The sequence below is a fragment of the Triticum aestivum genome, chromosome 5A (genome assembly GCF_018294505.1).
Source record: "Triticum aestivum cultivar Chinese Spring chromosome 5A, IWGSC CS RefSeq v2.1, whole genome shotgun sequence".
NCBI lineage: Eukaryota > Viridiplantae > Streptophyta > Magnoliopsida > Poales > Poaceae > Triticum > Triticum aestivum.
The window spans coordinates 1285396-1300600 of record NC_057806.1 but is presented as its reverse complement, the minus strand read 5'-3'; the positions used below and the strand labels follow the sequence as shown (position 1 = coordinate 1300600).

Sequence of the window (15205 nt, the reverse complement as noted above, 5' to 3'; positions counted from 1 at the left end):
TTGGGCTGGTTCCCTTCTCCATACAGCCCATAAGGCCCTCCGAAAGTGCTGGCCCCTCCCGGTGGACCCCCGGAACCCCTCCGGTGGCCCCGGTACAATACCGATATGCCCCCGAACCTTTCCGGCGACCGTATGACAACTTCCCATATATAAATCTTTACCTCCGGACCATTTCGGAACTCCTCATGACGTCCGGGATCTCATCCGGGACTCCGAACAACATTCGGTAATCACATACAAGTCTTCCTAACAACCCTAGCGTCACCGAACCTTAAGTGTGTAGACCCTACGGGTTCGGGAGACATGCAGACATGACCGAGACGACTCTCCGGTCAATAACCAATAGTGGGATCTGGATACCCATGTTGGCTCCCACATGCTCCATGATGATCTCATCGGATGAACCACAATCTCGAGGATTCAATCAATCTGTATACAATTCCCTTTGTCAATCGGTACGTTACTTGCCCGAGACTCGATCTTCGGTATCCCAATACCTTGTTCAATCTCATTACTGGCAAGTCACTTTACTCGTACCATAATGCATGATCCCGTGATCAACCACTTGATCACATTGAGCTCATTATGATGATGCATTACCGAGTGGGCCCAGAGATACCTCTCCGTCATACGGAGTGACAAATCCCAGTCTCGATTCGTGCCAACCCAACAGACACTTTCGAAGATACCTGTAATGTACCTTTATAGTCACCCAGTTACGTTGTGACATTTGGCACACCCAAGGCACTCCTACGGTATCCGGGAGTTGCACAATCTCATGGTCTAAGCAAATGATACTTGACATTCAGAAAAGCTATAGCAAACGAACTACACGATCTTTGAGCTAAGCTTAGGATTGGGTCTTGTCCATCACATCATTCTCCTAATGATGTGATCCCGTTATCAATGACATCTAATGTCCATAGTCAAGAAACCATGACTATCTTTTGATCAACGAGCTAGTCAACTAGAGGCTCACTAGGGACGTGTTGTGATCTATGTATTCACACATGTATTACGATTTCCGGATAACACAATTATAGCATGAACAATAGACAATTATCATGAACAAAGAAATATAATAATAACCATTTCATTATTGCCTCTAGGGCATATTTCCAACATGGCTTAGCCACGAGTCCGTTTCGCCTAAGTGTGTAAAAATAATCTCCTACCGAGTGGTGAGCCAGCCTCCCAATCGGGGGCTTAGCTGTGAACCCGTTTCGCCTAAGTATTTGAAAATCCTACCGAGTGGTGAGCCAGCCTCCCGCTCGGGGGCTTAGCTGCAGTCCAGTACTCGCCTAAGTATTTAAAAATCCTACCGAGCGGTGAGCGACCCTCCCGCCCGGGGGCTTAGCTGCAGTCCAGTACTCGCCTAAGTATTTGAAAATCCTACCGAGCGGTGAGCGACCCTCCCGCTCGGGGGCTTAGCTGCAGTCCAGTACTCTCCTAAGTATTTGAAAATCCTAGCGAGTGGTGAGCCAGCCTCCCGCTCGGGGGCTTAGCTGCAGTCCGGTACTCGCCTAAGTATTTGAAAATCCTACCGAGTGGCGAGCCAGCCTCCCACTCGGGGGCTTAGCTGCAGTCTAGTACTCGCCTAAGTATTTGAAAATACTACCGAGTGGTGAGCAAACCTCCCACTCGGGCGCTTAGCTGCAGTCCAGTACTCGCCTAAGTATTTGAAAATCCTACCGAGTGGTGATCAAACCTCCCACTCAGGGGCTTAGCTGCAGTCCAGTACTCGCCTAAGTATATGAAAATCCTACCGAGTGGTGAGCGACCCTCCCGCTCTGGGGCTTAGCTGCAGTCCAGTACTCGCCTAAGTATTTGAAAATCCTACCGAGTGGTGAGCAAACCTCCCACTCAGGGGCTTAGCTGCAGTCCAATACTCGCCTAAGTATTTGAAAATCCTACCGAGTGGTGAGCGACCCTCCCGCTCGGGGGCTTAGCTGCAGTCCAGTACTCGCCTAAGTATTTGAAAATCCTACCGAGTGATGAGCGATCCTCCCGCTCGGGGGCTTAGCTGCAGTCCAGTACTCGCCTAAGTGTTTGAAAATCCTACCGAGTGGCGAGCCAGCCTCCCACTCGGGGGCTTAGCTGCAGTCCAGTACTCGCCTAAGTGTTTGAAAATCCTACCGAGTGGCGAGCCAGCCTCCCACTCGGGGGCTTAGCTGCAGTCCAGTACTCGCCTAAGTACGGAACACATCTCAATCCTCAAGGACGATGAGGTGCAGGTCGACTGCCACCTTCTCCTTGGGAGCTTCACCACAAATACAACGTGCGCTCCATCCCGCTCTGCAGTAACAAGGTGCAGGTCGACTGCCGCCTTCTCCTAGAGAGCTTCGCCACAAATACAACATGCGCTCCATCCCACTCCGCAAGGACGACGAGGTGCAGGACTACTGCCACCTTCTCCTGAGGAGCTTCGCCACAAATACAATGTGCGCTCCATCGCCGACCCGCAAGGGAGCGAGGTGCAGGTCGACTGCTTCCTTCTCCTTCGGAGCTGCGCTACAAATACAAAAGTTGTCTCGAATGAAGAACGAGTTCACTCGGCGGGGGATTCATGAAGATATTCAACGATAAACCAAGTTCAGATAAATCCTAAAGGTTCCGGACCACAGATCGAAGTGCTCGGGCATTCATCCTGAAAGAGTTTAACGGTTACAAAAACCACTCGGCATTCCGAGGCAAATTTAAGGTGAGGCATAAAAGTTTGTTCACTCTGCGGGGGGAGGACTAGAAGGCTCGACGAACTCATCTAACTCGACGCCGTCGGCGATCCGAGTGGCTGCAGCGATGTAAGTCTCCATAAAAGATCGGAAGTCATGCTTCTGGGTGTTGGCGACCTTGATTGCTGCCAGCTTATCTTGTCGCACCTCCTTGCAATGGACGCGAACCAAAGACAGAGCCACATCAGCACCACACCATGCAGAAGATTTCTTCCACTCCTGCACTCGGTCAGGGATTTCGTTAAGTCGAGTCATCAGGGACTCAAGATCATTCTGGAGCATGGACTCTGGCCAAAGTGTCGGGTCGATCCATGACATGGTGACCTTCAGTCGAGCCAAGTAGTCCACGACACCGTCGATGCGGGATTCCAGTCGGAGCAGATTCATGGCAGTTTCATCTTTCACGGGAGAATTGATTGGGTCCAAACCTGGCTCAATCCGCCCAGTCTCCTCCTTGAAGTTCTGGCAAAACTCTGCATTCACGATCCAAGGATAAGTCAATTTTCGTACGCTGAGTCGACACAAAAAAAATTAGTCGGAACAAAATGTGCACCTTCAAGCTTGATGAACAACTTCTTGGCAAGGCTCCTCAGATAGCTCTCCAGATCGTCCCTCCTGCGAGCGATGCCTTCCATCTTCTCGCACAGGTTGAGGTTCTCCTTCTTCCAGTGCGAGCAATCCTTGTTGGCTTCGTTCAGAGCAGATTTCAGCTTGGTATTCTCTTCTTCCAACTGGCCGACCGAAGCCAGTTTCTGTTCAGCCAGAGTGGTTCTGTCGTCAGCTTCCTTTCAAGCAGCAGCCAAATCCTGATCCTTCTTCGCCAGAGCTTCTCTCAGTTTTTCTGTAAAGAAATGATAGTTGATTCAGAAAGAGCAGAAGGGTACTCAAGCCTAAGACAGACCAGTCGACAAACTCGTCTTACCAGTGGCGCCGTCCTTGACCTTTTGCAGCTCTATCTTGGCCAGCTCCAAGTCAAGGTTCAGTTGGATTTGCTGTTTCTCAGCAAAGCAAGCTCCAAGATCACAAGATTTCTAAAATCAAAGAGGAGAAGTTATTTTACAGCGAAAAACGACAAAGACAATAAGTACCAAGACTACGGTCGACTGCCCGCAGTCCACCATAGTCTCGGGGACTACACCTAGTGGGTGCACTTTGTGTGCGGTTCTAATCCCACTCGACCGGCCCGTTGAAGTCGAGTGTAGGGAGTAAAAAAAGAGAGGAGAGAAAGTAGAACTCAGATCACAGTCGACTGCCAGCAGTCGACCGCGGTCTCGGGGACTACACCCAGTGGGTGCACTTAGCGTGCCCCCACCGGTTCTGATCCCACTTGACCAGACCGAGTGGAAGAGACAAACTACCAGTTCGGTTTACACTCGACAAAATACAAAGACTACAGTCGACTGCCAACAGTCCACCGTAGTCTCGGGGACTACACCCAGTGGGTGCACTCAGTGTGCCCCCACTAGTTCAAAAATTCAATCGACGCACCCAGTGGGTGTACAGATGCAAAGATTTTCGGAAAGAATCTTCAGATAGCATATCCTAACAGAACAAGCGGTGACCAACTAACATGAACGTTGCTTTGGAGAGCCGAGCTGGCGTCGTAGGCGGCCTGACTGGCGTCCCGCACCGTCTTCATCTTCTCCATCATGATGCCCGCCTGGCGTATGGCTTCCCTGGCAGCATTCACTTCGTCCCCTAGGACATGATGGGTCGCAAAAACCGAAGGTGGGTCGACAGGGGCCTGAGCAGTCGACGAAGAAGGCAAGACACTTGACAGTGGCACGGCGAAGGTAACAGAACCCCGATTGGCGTCGCCAGTGTCTTGAACGACTGGTTCCGCCCTCGGCGTCGACTGTGACACCTTGCTCGCAGGAGCTTGCCTATTCTTCCTCGTCAAAGGCCTCTCGGGCTCTTCATCATCGTCGGGGAGGTCGGTAATGTTGGGAGATGTGTAAAGTTCAGTCGCCAAAATCACATCACCCAATGGTGCATATTGCAGTTGAATCGACCAAATAAAGACAGAATGGAAGAAATCATACCTAGATTGGAAGTGACCACATCCTCCACTACCTCATCCTCGTCCCTGTAAGCTGAGGTCCCGGAAGTAGCAGCGCTGCCAGTTCCAAAGTTCGTCTGGTTAAAACAAGAAAAACAAACAGCACAGGGTGTCGAGTGAATACAAAGGGAGACACTCACGCAGAAGCGACGGGGATGTCAATCTTAATCTTCGGCAACGCCTTCCGAGTCTTCGGCTCTGCAACTTTGGGATGCTTTGGCGCTTTTTCGGTCGGGGTCGGTGAAGAGGTCCGAGGACGCTTTGAAGACTGACCAGCCTGAGCAGTCGCCTTTTCACGGGCGCTCGGTCGTTCTTGGCCAAGCTTGGATCACCTCTTCCTACGAGGGGGCGACTCGACTTCTTCTTCGTCACTTGGGTCATCGCTTTCTCCGTCCCCTTCACCGTCAGAAGTCCATTCGCCACTGTCGCCGCCGCTCGCCTCTCCTTCCAGATCTTGCTCTTGCTCTCCGTTGGGCATCGAATACATTTCGATAAGGGCCTGAAAGAAAACAGGAAGAATAAAGTCAGTCCATGTGGTATAGGCAGCTGCGCGAGTGAATTCAGATTACAATCAAAAGCTCAGAATTGGACCTTCTCTGGTACATGGGACTGGTCGAATGGAGGAACTCTCTCGGCTCCCCTGGGGTTGTCCTTATTTCCGGTCATGCCCGACAACCACTTCTCCAGTGTGTCGTCATCGACCTCCTCCGGGTGAATCCGAGTGGAGTCGTCAAGACCCGAATACATCCACATCGGATGGTCTCGAGCTTGAAGAGGCTGGATGCGCCGCTGGAGGAAGACTTCCAAGAGATCCATACCAGTGACCCCGTCATGGATAAGCTGGACCACTCGCTCGACCAGCACCCTCACATGCGCCTTCTCCTCCGGGAGCACCTTCAAAGAGGAGGGTTTCCTCACTCGGTCCATGGTAAAAGGAGGGAGGCCAGTCGACTGCCCTGGCATCGGCTGGTCTTTGCAGTAGAACCAGGTCGACTGCCATCCGCGAACCGAGTTGGGAAGAATCATGGCCGGAAAGGAACTTTTCCCCCTCATCTGAACACCAAGACCCCCGCACATCTGAATCACTTGAGTTCTCTCGTCACTCGGATTGGCCTTTTTCACCGTCTGAGAGCGACAAGTGAAAATGTGCTTGAAAAGGCCCCAGTGAGGCCGACAACCCAGGAAATTCTCACACAAAGAAACGAAAGCGGCGAGATAAACGATTGTGTTGGGAGTGAAGTAGTGGAGTTGTGCCCCAAAGAAGTTCAGAAATCCCCAAAAGAAAGGGTGAGGAGGCAAGGAAAATCCACGGTCGACGTGGGTGGCAAGGAGAACGCGCTCACCCTCCCGAGGTTGCGGCTCGGATTCCTTCCCCGGAAGCCACACCGATTCGTGGGGGATCAGCCCTCCTTCGGCTAGGTCGTCGAGATCCTCTTGAGTGATCGTCGAGCGGATCCAGTCGCCCTGGATCTAGCCCTTCGGCAGGCCGGTTCGCGAGGAAGATCCACCCCGACTGGTACCCTTCCCCTTCGCCTTTGCCGTCGCCTTCTTCGCCCGCTCCAGAGCCGCCATCTTCTCCTTCCCCATCATTGCCGGCGAGACGCGTACGGAGCGGTGGCGCTGCGGTGACAGCGAGCGCAGCGAAGGAGCGTGAAGAGGAGAAGAGATAATGGGGACGCACTGTTCGAGAGACCCCGGTCCGACGCCTTATATGAGGCCGCTTCCGAGTGGCTGACTAGTAGGCCCGAGCGGCCCTGTCAAATCCCGTAACAACCACGCGCGCGATACATGGCGAAAAAGGTGGCGCGGGGATCGAGGCGGCTCCGCCCTATCCCATCCGATTACTGCGGCCTCCCCCGTCCCGCGCGCTTCCCAAAATTCGGATCCTGCAGAATCTGCGGGCAGCAGAACAACTTGTCAGACCGAAGATCTCCTCCACACCGTCACTCGGAGCCTTTCAAGTAAAGAAACTCACTCGACAAAAACTAAGAATGGATCAAGGCGACTGAAAAGGAAGTTGTTGTCATTACTCAGGTTCATTGATCCGAAACAAGATATACTCATGACATGAAAAATGAGTCGGAGAAGTGCTCAACCCCTTCCCCACTCAAACCTTGATCCATTCGGGGGCTAATGATGAAGCTATGTACCTAGGGTAGGGTCATGGACCTATCCAAACTGACCTACCCAAGGACATCTCTAGAAGAAATCACCTTTCAATCGACTTGGGGGTGTTCTACTCGACAGACTCGAAGATACTCGACCGAGAAGCAATCACTCGACCAAGACCAAACCACTCGACGGCCAGGAGACCTAAAGGCACTCTGCATGCTAACGGTCGGTTATTAAGTAGCTTTTATGGTCATCATAGCACTTTATTAGGGGCGTTACCAGTAACGCCCGACCTTAATGTATTTAAACCCTCCATAACTGAGGGCCGGAGGGGTCCGGCGAACTCTATATAAGCCACCCCCCTCCTCAGTGTAAGGGGTTCGCACCCCTGTAAATCATACACGCATAATCCAGTCGACCGCCTCCGGGCTCCGAGACGTAGGGCTATTACTTCCTCCGAGAAGGGCCTGAACTCATAAACCTCACGTGCTTACAACTTCTCCATATCTAAGATCTTGCCTCTCCATACCTACCCCCCTACATTACTGTCAGACTTAGAACCACGACACCACCCAGTAACCATATCACCCGCTCTTCCTCGTCGCTGCACCACCCAGCGACTATATCGCCTGCTCTTCCTCGTCGCTGCACCACCCAGCGACTATATCGCCTGCCCCGAGGCGCTAGTCGGGTCGCGACCCCGGGGCAAGCACGCCTTCAAATCGACCTAGCTCGGATACCGCTTGTTGGAATTCTGCCCACAGAATCGATCACATCAAAGTAGACGAAGAACACACACACGAAAAACTTTGGCGAAGGGCACGTGTGGTGCCCCTTTTTTTATTCCTTTTTCTGTTTTCCACTCCCTGATACAATCAACCGGCCGTGCCGTGCATATAAATATGCAGAACCAACCGACCCAACACAAAGACTATCTTACACGGACTTCCTTTTGGACTCCAAAAGCATACACGGACACGCTAAACAATCTATCTATCTATCTATCTTTCCCTATTTCCCTACTAATAAAGCACGGAGTGCTTCTGGTCGTCCGTCGTCGCTATCGATTTTGCATAAAAGTCCTTCAGTTTATTCGAATTCAACCCGCAGTCCCTGTTTAAGTGGATCTGGAAAAACGCTTTAATTTTGCACAAAGGACCCTATGTTTTGGTATATTCAAAACGCGGTCCTTTTTACATGGGCGGCGCGACTGGAGCTTGCAGGGGGCGGATCCGCGCACGGCGGGGGCTTGGAGGCGGATCCGGAGGTGGGCAGCGACGCGGGGGGCGAGGAAGGCCGGAGCGCGGCTTCCCGGGCGGATCCATGGCAGAGAAGAGACTGGGTGGTGAGGTTGAGAAGAAGGGAGAAAAGTGGGGCGGTGCGGCGACCCACGCAGGAGCTCGCCGGAGCCGGGTGACGATGGACGGGCGCGGGAGACAGAAGGATCCGGCGCGGCGGCGTGCACTCCATGTAGTTGGAGGCGAGCCTTCATGGCCGCGGCGCCCCTCCCCCCGCGACAGCTCAGGCAGCGGTCAGATCCGCCCTCCCTCCCTCCCTCACTCCTCGCACTGGAAGACCTAGCCGCTGGGCCATGGTGACCGACGGCGATGATGACGGTGGTGGCTACCTCGACGATGGATAAAATCCGCTCCGCCCCTCCTCTTATCCGTCGACGACCGCTTGAATCCCGAGAGGAGAGGAGAGGAGTGGGAGATCCATGGCGGCGGAAAGATCCGCGCCTGGATCGGACCTGCTCGTCAAGGAGACCCACGCCATGGAGCTGCTCGTCAATGTTCCACCCTGGTGAGTGTCGATGCCATGGTTCTGCCCTTCTTCCCTCCCCTTCCCTGATGCTCTTCTATCCCTCACGCAGGCACACATCCAACATCGCCATGGACCAGTAGCTCAAGCCGTCTTCTTCCAGATGGTGATGGGGTTCCCTCACCATCTGCAGGTCATCATCCTTAAGGGCTCCACCATCTGCAGGTCTTCCTTCTTCTCTTCTCTCTGTTGGATTCCATTTGATTTTTCTGCTCTATTGGTGAAGCTCCCTCTCTTCTCTGCTGCAGTGTCTACAGTGGACTATTTGCATCTTCAGTGCAAATACCTGATTGTATATGCATGGATTGTAGGGTCTAACCACCTTGATTTGATTCGGGCTGGAGCAGCAGCAGCAGGTCCTTCCTTCCATGGAGGGCATCCACAACATGACCCACACAAGGAGCTCCAAGCAGACAAAGGTACCTGCTCCATTGTTGTACATGTTCGTGAGTTCTTTGTGATGAGAAACCACTGATTGGATGTCCTGATTAGATACAATCCATTCCATTGAACTGTGGGGACAACATGAGGCACATGTCTCTGATTTGTTGTTACTTTGGTTGACAATATGTACTGTGCATGCGTGTGTGTGTTGATAAGTAGCAGATTTGCTTGGCCGCCTGTGACACTCATGCCAAATCCTTGACATTTCTGGGGTTATACAACCATCATGTTTTCTAAGGTTTTGTTTTCCCGCCTCCATCTCTTCCATGGCAAGCAGCACAGGTTTCTTTGTTTGTAAATTAAGCAGTCTGGTAGATTTGGAAAGGAGGAACAGGGTACTGAACTTTTATATATCTGCACAAGGTACCTTTCAATTAATAAGATTTGTTTTTCTGTTCTGAATAGGGTACTGAGCCTGATAATTGTACCTTTCTATTCTGAATTGCATATTTGTAGGAATACTATGTTATGTAAGAACATGGCGGTGCAGTCACCTGAGGTGAAGAAGCTCTGTCACCTACCTCTACATCCTCCACTAGGCTGACAAGCACAACTGCTAACAAGTATGCTAATCCACCCTCATCTGCATCGCTTCCTCCTAGCCTGTGATTTATGACATGGAGCATGTTGTTCTGTTATCATATACACGAATCTGTCCATGCTTAAATGTGGTCATAGGTTGTGGAATAGGAGAAACAATATAAGGCCTCCTTTGGTTCATAGGATTGAAAAATCATAGGAATAGAAAAGTCATAGGATATGAGATGACATGCATCTCAAATCCTATGCATAGAAATAGAAAAGGAGATGCCCTTTGATTCACACCATAGGATTTTTTTCCATTGAGTCTAGGCTAATGTTTATTTTCCTATGAAATGTGGAGGATAGGAAGAATTCCTCCATAGGAATAGGATTTCATTCCTACAAACCAAAGAGCTCTGAAGGAATTTTTTCTATAAAAATCCTATCCTATAAAAATCCTACAAAATTCCTCCAAACCAAAGGAGGCCTAATGTTCTTTAGCAGATGCAAACCTGTCCATGCCTTATTTGGACCAATAATTACTGGTGTTGCCTATTTGATATGTAAACATATTTTTTTGGATGTCTCAGAAAAATGCCATGCTACTACATAAGTTTGAATCAAACAAATTAAATTTGTAATAAGATCCCTGAAAGTAATTAAGTGCTTCTTGAATGCATGGAAACAACAAGTTAGATATCTCAGAGGTACTATGTCATATATTCTGAAAGTGGCGCACATGGATATGTATTCTTGGTTAGCTTTATGTTCCATTTCTGTTGTACATGCTCCAAGAGTTAATGTGTTATTCTGAAAGGATATGAAGTGAATTGTCTTCTACTGCAATCAATGGGCATTTCATTCTACACATATGTCCTGATGTTGTAGTGCCACTTGATTTCCTTTAAAATTTCAGTAACAATTGAGCAATATTGGCCTTCCCTTTTTCCTGTATTAAGTACTATTCATGGAGTCAAAGCTCATGGAGATGGTCTGTTACTGATTGCTGCATCTATAGAGCTCACTAATAAAATATCTGCTGGTTCATCTAACTTATTTGATCTATATGTTTTTGTTTACCTGCAACACGAAGAGAAAAACATGCTCAATTAGTTCATAAATTTTAAAATTGTGCATTTTGTATAATTTCTGCTGGTTCCAGTCACAGCATGCCAGCATCTAATCCTTGCAGCAACACCAGGAGTAGACTTTGGATATTTTTCTATACATTTGACATTAAAGTTATACCAACTTGCATCCATCAATCACTAGCTATTACATGCAGTAGGTAATTATCTGATGTCAATGCAACATCCAAATCATTGAAATACGACCTCTTATTCTACACAGTTCTTTATGCTTTGACAAATCACAAAGTAGAAATCGATTTTAAGATAATCTATAATTATAATAAAACCAGGGATTGCTTTTCTGAAAGAAAAACAAGGGATTGTTAATATGTTTAAATATGAAGATTTGCAGTACTGTAGGTCCTTACCTCTTCTTTTCCAAAGTAGATAGGACAAAAAAAATATGTCCCCACTAATCGGTACGTGCAGCAGTGAGGAACCGAGCAAAAGGGGAGCTTGGCTTCCAATGGGGTGATGGACAGATTGTAGGTGGGTGCTTGCCTCATATCTTCAATGTGAGAATATTGATTTCTCTTCTACTCCCTCTGTTTCTAAATATAAGTCGTTCTAGGGATTTCAATACAAACTACATACGGATGTATATAGACTATGTTAGAGTGTAGGTTCACTCATTTTGCTCCGTATGTATGTAGTGGAATCTGTAGAAAGACTTATATTTAGGAATAGAGGGAATATCGGTTAGTAAGCATTTTCCAAACTGTACGAAAAAAATGTTCAGGAGTTAAACTACTTTTCTTACTATTCATGCGAGATGGCAGAATACTTTGCTTACTATTCTCTTCAATTATTCCCCGATTACAAGGATGGCATTGTTCACGAGTTAATCTACTGCAGAAAAAATGACACACCATTGTCAAGTTGGTAGGAAATCAACCTGCTGTATCTATTTGTTTTTTTCTTCTGGCATGTCCATCGACTCTGTTAACACCAAACAAAGTAACAAACTTGACAAAACTGAAACTCATCTCCCAGATTTCTCTATGCACTTCCATAGATTCTGATATGTCCATTGTCTTTACGACTTACATTTTGTATGTATCTGGAAGCTAATTCAGCATGACCCACGAGTGTTGATTTGTATGTTAGTGTGATAGAATCTCACTGAAAAAATTGACAGAATAAAGGAAAATATATATTAGATGTGTGTTATAAGAACGAGTAGTCCATGCTGCCATGCAACCAATAAGTAGTCAGACTTTAAAACCATTGTCATGCAAAAATTAGGACAACTTTTGGAGTACTTGGGTTATCCGGGTTCTTATAAACAGGTTCCCTTTGTTGTAAGAGAGCAAGGTGCTAGCGGACTCACATGATGAGTTCTATGATCCAGAGAAGGTTGACCCTAGCCAAGAGGGGCATTCAGGCGACGTGGACTCACATGATGAGTTCTGTGTTCCACATAAGGTTAATCCACCATGAAGTGTCTTGTCCATGGAGGATCGTTGTTGGCTTTGAGGGAGATGTACAGACTGTTTTCTATAACCTTTCTATTTTTTTGCTTGGCTCATTCAGTAGCTTTTGTGATAACAGTTGTGGCAAGCTTTTGTTGGTGTTGGAGCTCCCAAAGTAGAAGTGTACTCTATTTTTGTTTGCTTCTCTGTTTCGTATAGTGTGCTTACTTCCGAAGGTACATGCTCAGATTCTTTGGCCTCGGACGTTGTAGATGAAAGCCTTGATGTACTATCAGCATTTTTTGCTAATGGGGGGACAGCCGTGTTCGTTGTAAAGGAAATGAATTAATCTTTTATGTTAACAATTTATATCGGGGAATGCTAATAGAGGCCATTTTGACATGTCTGCGAGCTGCCCTGCTTTAGATGAGGATGGAAAAATACATTGAGATACTTGCTTCCGGCTTATGCTAGACACAATCTACATGCCATGCCATGCCACTACTGCACATAGCGGTACAATCCAAATGCTGTTATGCCACATCGGGTTCTGGTTGGACGGTGGTTGAAATCGAAGAAGACACAACCTAAGCAATTTGGTTATCCCGTTGCAACGCACGGGCATATTTACTAGTACTAATAAAGCACGGAGTGCTTCTGGTCGTACGTCACACATTTTTTCAAAAAAGCCCTTGTGTTTTCAGTAATTAAATCCGCCATCCTATTTTAAGTGGATTATAGGAGAAAACGTTTCGCTTATGCAAATAACACCCTGTAATTTGGTATTATTCAACGTCAGTCCGGTGAGGAAAACAAAGATGCAGACGGGATAGATTGAATGCAAAGAGTAGTCCCGTTCACTATCGCTCCCGCCGGCGACGACTGGCTTGCCCACGCGGCGGCCCACGCGAGCAAGGCCAAGGGACGGCCCAGACGGTCGATGGTGGCGCTGTCATCGTTGTCCTCACGCATGTAGACGAGGCAGTGGGGAGGGTGCCGGCGCTGGTCGCAGGGGAGGCCGAAGGGCGTGGACAAGCCAGATCCGGGACGGAGGACGGACACCGGCGGCTTGGGGACATGGATCCCGCAGATCTGAGCAGCGGCTGGCGAACTCGGAGGCGGCGGTGGCGTGAAGACAACCGTGGTGGTGGTGGCAGCAGCGGCGAGGCTCTTTGCGTGCTCCTTCTCATGGACAAGGGAAAAGAGAAAGAACTGAGAGGCAGAGGAGAGAGAAACGAGGGAGGAGGAGAGGCGCGTTGGAGCTCCGGTAGCGGGCGGCGTGCACGATGGATCGGGTGCTGAGAAAAGAAGGGAATTGGGGATGGGGAGAAGAAAGGTGTGGGGAAGAGACGAGAGGATGAGAGGAGGGGGCTGAGAAGATAAGGTCGGAGGGAAGAGCGGCCAAACGACACGCGTTGCCTGTGTGTGAGACGGCTGGTGCCCAAGCGCGGGCTGGAGACTCAAGGCTTGATTCTCGCCATGCAAAAAACGAGATTAAAGAAAGAAGTTAACTAACTTAGGAGGAATTAGCTAGAAAAAGGATTTTTTTTAACGAGAAAGCTACAAAAGGATTAAATGCTTGATTATGGCCGTTGCATGCATCTGTTTGCTTCTCCGTATCTACATGCACAATTGCACACGATTGACGAGCTTGGTTCTACATTTCCTTTTCATCTCGACGAAGTTGGATACATGCACAGGATTGATGGTTTTTGTTCCATATTTTTTTTCTTCTTTTATTTTCTTGATTAAAATTTTCAATCATTCGTACCCATTGTAACCCCATCTGTTTGTGTTGACAAAATAATATCCGAGCGCTGCTGATTTCGGTTCATACGAGTGCATTTTATGTCAGACATTATAATTTTTGTGAGTTTTTGTTGTTCATCCGTTGCAACGCACGGGCCTTTTGCTAGTATCTATCTATCTATCTATCTATCTATCTATCTATCTATCTATCTATACCTATACTAATCATGGACTCCCTAAAAAATCTCACGTTAATTAGAATTTACAAGCCGTTTATCTAGCGGGACCAAATAATTACCGGTCTAGATCAACTCGTGAAATCCTAAGTGAAATAAACTCGAGGAGAAAAAATCTCGAGGAGTCCTTGCGTGTTGTCCCACCTATTTAGCAAACTCTTCCTCAAAACAAAACTCTTCCTCGCAGACACCACCTCCTCCCTTTGCTCAGCAATCAATCTCCTTATATCCCAAAAAGGAAAAAGAAGCAGCAATCTATCTACAGAAACGATCCATCCAACTTCTCTCTTTTCCCCTTCCTTGAAGCTTGAACCATGATGAACTGGAGGAAGAGATCCTTCCATGCATGACCCGATCAGACTACAATCTAGGATGGGCGATGCAGTGGAGAAGAAGTGTTGAGTCGGATCGAACTGCAGTCATTGTTCGCGAGGGTGCAGGGTGGAGGAAGTACAACAGATTGATGGCATCGCAGTGTCTCTGCCTCGGACTTCTCCCCAAGTCTTCGCTGCCTCCAGCATATCCCCTTCCTCATCCACGCTCTTGGCGAAGGTCTCCAGTCTCCACTGCCTCCTTCACATCCACATCAAATCCAAACTCAGCCAGCACATCTCCGCACGTCAAGTCATCTCCTTTCCTGGCCAAGATCTCCACTGCGTTCTTTGTGCGATGAACGCCCACTGTGTTGCCGCCGGTTTCTTCTCCAATGGTTTATGATCCTATCTCAAAAACTCGATCCTAGGTTCCTTCTGCCAAAAAAAGCTTGATTCAATTCCTAACTAATTGCAGATGCATATATTTGTATGTCCGAAACTTATTAAATATGTTGGTGAGCACACGTTTGTGGCTGCAGGACAGCGTTGGGTCAGTTTATTTCAATTCAACCTACCCAAATGTGACTGTATGTAGCTTGGGGGGATTGGTGCAGAGGGGGCAATGGAAGGAGGATGGCCATGCTATGTTACGGGAGACTGACTAGGGGTGTCTT

The 15205-nt window shown here is 48.5% G+C and overlaps 1 long non-coding RNA gene across 2 annotated transcripts; it reads left to right on the top strand.

Annotated features, from left to right (window-relative positions):
- The first annotated feature begins 8393 nt into the window (after nt 1-8393).
- On the top strand, nt 8394-9180 carry LOC123106248 (uncharacterized). 2 transcript variants are annotated; one of them, XR_006451249.1, is made up of 3 exons: nt 8394-8706; nt 8777-8889; nt 9036-9180. It is a non-coding gene; the product is annotated as an uncharacterized lncRNA (long non-coding RNA). The 2 variants fall into 2 exon arrangements; XR_006451250.1 differs by lacking the exon at nt 9036-9180 and adding an exon at nt 8973-9022.
- The last annotated feature ends 6025 nt before the right edge of the window (nt 9181-15205 follow it).